The 5,874-nt window shown below is 38.3% G+C and overlaps 1 non-coding gene across 1 annotated transcript; it reads right to left on the bottom strand.

Annotated features, from left to right (window-relative positions):
* Positions 1-5,555: 5,555 nt before the first annotated feature.
* On the bottom strand, positions 5,556-5,661 carry LOC145590376 (small nucleolar RNA R71). Its single transcript, XR_014101986.1, has one exon. It is a non-coding gene; the product is annotated as a small nucleolar RNA R71 (small nucleolar RNA).
* Positions 5,662-5,874: the final 213 nt, after the last annotated feature.

The following is a 5,874-nucleotide window of genomic DNA, read 5'->3' on the forward strand; positions in this document are numbered from 1 at the left end:
GGAGATTAGTGGATCATCTAGCCTTATCTTAGAAGAAAATTAAACCCTAATCTTAGAGAGAAAAAGTGTAGTATTACTCAAGTTATCTTCATGTATGCAACTTTGTTCAAGTTTCATTTCAATCAATCAAGCAACCTTGCAAGTTTTAATCTTTCTACCTTTGCCTACTTAGTAATCTCTAATCCTTTCTCTTAGCTTAGTTTATTTGCACTCTAGTTGTTTATTTCTATCTATTTTGTGGATTGACATCTTTTGGTATTTTCATTGTTTTTGATCATGTTTGCTTCCATGTCTATTTTGTTTCCATTTAGTTTTATCATCATGTTTAATCTCCCTTCTCTAGGCTAATTTCTTAGCTAGGGGAAGGGGGTGGAAAATATGTGTTGAATGTTGGAAGAATGATGATGGTTGGATTGAATACATGCCTTAAATTGATGAAAGATTTGATTTTTAATATCTTGAGATTATTGTTGCACTTTATTTGATTTAGTTTAAATGCATGAAAATGATTTGAACTAGATCAAGATCACCTCTATTTTGATGATTGCATGAAAACGAGTTGTTAAAATAGAGCTTTATGGTTTGTGCTTCTTTATTCTCTTGATTTTGCTAGTGTCTAATAGGATGCATGAGAATGATTCTATTAGCTTCATTGATTTGCCTAGACCATTGCATGAGAATGAATTGTTTAGGTAGGATATTGGGTTCTTTGGCATGTTTTTCATGATAACTATCATTATTCACCTCTTTCTAATCATGTTAGACACCCTCATACCCCTAACGTCGTTCTCTCTTGATTTTTAATCTTCTTTATATTTGCTTGTTTGTAGTCTTAGTACCTTTTTATCATAAAACCAACAAAATTATCCTTTCCTTGACTCTTGCTTAGTGAATTTGATATTTAGCTTGCATGCTTCCCTTGGGTTCGACCCTATACTTACCCCTATATTTGTATTAGGGTAGTTTAGGTTATAAGTAGTTAATTTGATTTGGGTTGGTAGTCCCAACGACCTACTAAATCCCGATCATTAGTTCATAATTAATTCAATTTCTATGCCTTTGTTTATGTTCAAGTGAATGCTATTCCTAAACCATTTCCCTTAATGTTTTATTTCTTGTTTTAGCATATTTAGACTTTAGTTTATTTATCTCCTCTTCCGGACTAGCTTAATTGTCGATAAAATTTGGTGGTGTTTATCCGTTCTCTGTGGTTCGACCGCTATGCTTGCCTTATACTCGTATTAGGTTTGTTTAGGTTGTATAAATTGTATTTGATCTAGGGATAGACAATTGACGACGCGTTTATTCCCTTGTCAAATTGGCGCCGTTGCCGGGGAACGGCTTCCATTACCATTGTGTTATCTTATTGAGACTAGTCCATTGTGTATATTTATCTTTCTATTTGTTGGTTTTTATTTGTGTTGCTTTATTTGAAAAAAAATGGCTTGTATTTCTATTCCTCAATTTGATAATGAACCGATTTCGGTGTATTTTAATAGACTTGAGTATTTCTTGGATGGTGTTAAGGGTTTTACCAAGGGTGATTATTGTGAAATCATTAATTTGGGATTAAATGAGCATTTTAGAGGAGTGGTTGATAATATGTTAAATGGTGATCTTGAAACTATGTCTTCGGATGAAGCTTGGGATTTCTATTCATGGTTAGCTAGGGATAATTATGATTGGGAGAGGGCCAATCATGAGACTTATGTTCGAGATTCTCATGCTTTTAATGTTGATGCTAATTGTCATGATTTGTCTAATATGAATTCCCATGATGTGCTTGATGCTCCCCATAGTGACCATGTAATGCATGATTTCAACTCCCCTCCCTCTATAGCTCAATGTAATGAGGTACATTCTAATGATGATGAAGTGCATGTTCTTTCTCATATTGCATTCGATTTTTGCATGAATTTTATAGGTGTGTCCCATAGTTCCCTAGATGATTCCAATGAGCAAGCTTTTGACTCGTCTATCCATGATGATTTGGACTCATTTAAGATTATGGCCCAAATATTTCTTGCATTCCAAACGAAAGCCCATAACCTTTTGAGTGAGTTCATTGATAATGCTTCATTAGAAAGAGATGAGTTTGAGAGGAATTTGCCCCCATTCACTCTTGGATTTGAGATGGTAGGACTTGAGAAATGTATGGGAGATGTTGTTCAAGATGATGAAGAGGAAGTTGAAGTTGAATCATTTGGAGTTTTTGAGCTTGAGGGAGATGTAGATCGTGAGGGTTCTTCATTTGAGGATTCCATGATTGATTTCCATGCCCTCATTAGTGATGTGAGACCTTGTGGTGAGGGAATAGCTACCCCTTTTCCCCTTTTTCATACACCTTTCTCCCAAAGGTTTAACCATATCCCCTACTATCTTATGTTCCTCCCTTCTTTTCTCAAAGACCGCTTAGGAATCCTCTTCCTATCCATGCTTCCATAGCCCCCAACTCTTTTATTGTTGATGAGGAAAAGAGTTATAATGCCAACCAAAAAGATTTTTGTGAGGATAGTTTGCCTCCCTATCTTTCTTTTTCTTCTTATTTTATTGATTTTTCTTTTGATTCTTTTACTTTTTCTTTTCCCCCTTCTCTCAAACATAAAGTCTCCTTGTACTTTATGTTTTCTTATCATATGAGCATCGCGTATGCTCTATTTCTTGATATGTTTTCCGGTGCATATGACAAGCTTTTGCGTTCTTTGTCGGGTTATTTACTAGATTGGTCATGCTTGGACGTTAAGCAAGCCTTTGCGGGAAGTAACCCGTGTTTTATTGTTTTCATTTTCTTTTTTTTTAGATTAGACTTTCTCTCGTGGACGTGTTTGTGTTCCTTGCTAGGTACACAACTTGATATACTCTTGAGCATTGGTGATGATCAAGAATCAAGGAAATGTGCCTCAACTTACCTATCATGTGGAATTCAAGCCTTATTTGTAGAGATTGTGGCTCATATGAGGTTATTTTGGGTTTTTTTTTTTTTTTTTTTTTTTGTGATTTAGCATTTATCCCATATCCGGTAATATCCTTCTTTTCCCTCTCTCTCTTACTTATTGTGACTTGAAGATCATGTGTTGGTAATGTTGGATTAATTTTTTCTTGTTTTCCCCTCCTTGGTTTCATCGTTTATGATTTGAGAGCTTGGTTTCATTCAAGCTTGGGGGAGGGTATTCTATCATGTTTGGTGGGATGTTGATTCATATATGTCATGCACTTGAGTATATGCATTTCCATGTTTTTCATGCTTTTGGAAAATTGATGAGTGGCATTTATGCCACAATTTAGTGCTCTTCTTACGGGTTTTTCCCTCCCATTTGTAGCTTGTTTGCCCCCTTTTTCTCTCATTTTTGTTCCTCCTTTCTTTGTTTGCCTTTCTCCTTGTTTTCTTTGTTTTGGTTTTGTAGGAATCAAGGCATTGGAAGAAGAGCAATTCACCCCCAAAATCCCCTATGTGCGGGCGCGCAGCACTGTGAGAACCCGCGCAGGAATGCATCAAGAAAAGAACACAAACAGAAGATTTTGTGCGCCTTGTGCGCGCTTCGTGTGCGGGCACGCGACTTTGATATGTACGGGCGCGCAGCCCTGGGAGAACCCGCACAAGAAAGCAGCAGAAGCAGAACCAAAACAGGGAGTTGTGTGCGCCTTGTGTGCGGGCGCACACTATTCAAGCGCGAGCGCGCAGTATTGCTGGGAGAAGGCGCGCATCCATGGGTCTAATTCCCCGTACCCACAGATCTGCGGGCGCACAAGATCTGCGAGGGCGCACGCACAACGTCTGCGCGGGCGCGCACCACTGAGTTGCAGTTTTTATTTCGTATTTTTTGTATCTTTTAAAGGACCTATATATATAGGTCGTGGGGAGATTAGTGGATCATCTATCATTACATAGAAACATTTTAACCCTAATCTAGAGAGAGAAACTCCATTAGTAGAGAGAGAAAGTGTGGATTTTCATTGATGAACTTGGATATTGAAGAAGGAGCTTGATTGAATCTTTGTAAATCTTCATCTTCAATTAATAAGCGATTTCTTACTCTCTTTCTTTACTTTTGTACTTAGTTTTGTTTACTTATTTTGATTTTCCTTCTTTGCTTATTGATCATGTTGATGCTTATTGATTTGATGATTGATATTGTCTTCAATATGATTTGTGAGTAGTCACCTAGCCAAGGGTGTGGGGATGGTGTAGTTGTTAATTGATTCATGCTTATGATGTTGGGGTTATGTTAATGGTGATTAAAGTCTTTGTATGTTTGATATTCTTTAATCTTCTTGCAAGTGCACATCGTTAGTTGATTAAAGGTGAATCTTTGCTAACAAGAAACGGAAGTTGACTTAGTTAAGGTTCATTGTTATTGATAGTTCATTGATTGCACCTTCTAATATATGGTTCTAGTGTGGAAACATAGAGGCTATGTTAGGAGAAATCAATTAACCCCGGAAGGCGGTTAGATTGAGCTTTATTTCGATATTCTTGCATGCTTAGTTTACCATTGCTTTGCTTCCGTGTTATTTCATGATCAAATTGCAACTACATCTACCTACTTCCCTTGGTGTTAGTTATATTGATTTTTAATCATTCTTAATCTTTAGTTTAATCTCTTAGTTAATCACACTTCTTGTCCTGAGGTAGCTTAAGTCTTAAGTAGTGAATGTGGTGTTTATGCATGTCTCCTTGTGGTTCGACCCCTATGCTTGCCTTATACTTGTATTAGGTTTGTTTAGGTTATATAAATTGTATTTGATCTAGGGATAGACAATTGATGACGCGTTTATTCCTTTGTCAAATTGGCGCCGTTGCCGGGGAGACGGCTTCCATTGCTTTTTCATTACTTTATTTGAGACTATCTCATTCCTTGTTTGTTAGTATTTGCTACTACTTGTTACTTATCAGTGCTTACGTTCTCCTTAGCTTTGTTGTATGAACAGAGGACGAACCCGCTCAAGGTCTTTGATTCCCATCGATCCGGAGCTAGAGAGATCTTTGTCCTTACTTCGAAGAGAAGCGAGAGCGAGGAGTAGAAATTCTCACACCCCAACGAAAGAAGGAGTAAGAGAATTGGAAGATACTCCACCATCTTCACCCTCAAGTGAAGACTTAGATAGTCCTAATTCACCATCAAGTCCCGGAATCAACCCCTTTTCAATCTTTAAGTCCGAAAGTGAAGAAGGTTCTAAAATGGGAGAGAATACACCTTTGAGTCGTCTTGGGGCTCCCGAAGCCTTTAGAGCCCAAAGTGGGATCCTAACCCCTACCACTCAAGCCAACAATTTCGAAATCAAGCCCAATTTGATTGCTTTAATAGAGAGGAAACAATTCTCGGGTGGAAAATTTGAGAGCCCTGAGCATTTGAAAGAATTTAAGAAGTATTGTGACACGATCAAAGCCAATGGAGTGACTCAAGAGTATATCCGCCTCAAGATGTTACCATTTTATTTAATTGGGAGAGGTCTAGAATGGCTAGAGAAGGAGGTGCCCCCTAATTCTCTCACAACTTGGGACCAAGTAACTACGGCTTTCTTGAGGAGTTATTATAACCATAGGAAGACCGCCGAGGCTCGGTCCTTAATTCAAGGTTTTCGCCAAAAGAGTGGTGAGACTCTAAGTGCGGCATGGGACCGGTACAAAGAGCTTCAACGTCAATGCCCACATCATGGGATACCCAAGTATCAACTCATCCACACTTCCTATGGAGGTCTCTCACCTTAAGGGAGAACAAGCCTAGATGCCGTAGCCGGCGGTCCAATCATGAACAAAGGAGAGGATGAAGTGGAATGCATCATAGAGGAGGCCGCAAAGCATTATGATGATTGGTATGAATGAGAAAGGGAGGCTACTTCTAGCAAGGGTGTCTATGCATTGGAGCAAGCCAA

This window comes from Chenopodium album, chromosome 17 (assembly GCF_948465745.1).
Source record: "Chenopodium album chromosome 17, dcCheAlbu1.1, whole genome shotgun sequence".
Classification (NCBI taxonomy): Eukaryota; Viridiplantae; Streptophyta; class Magnoliopsida; order Caryophyllales; family Amaranthaceae; genus Chenopodium; species Chenopodium album.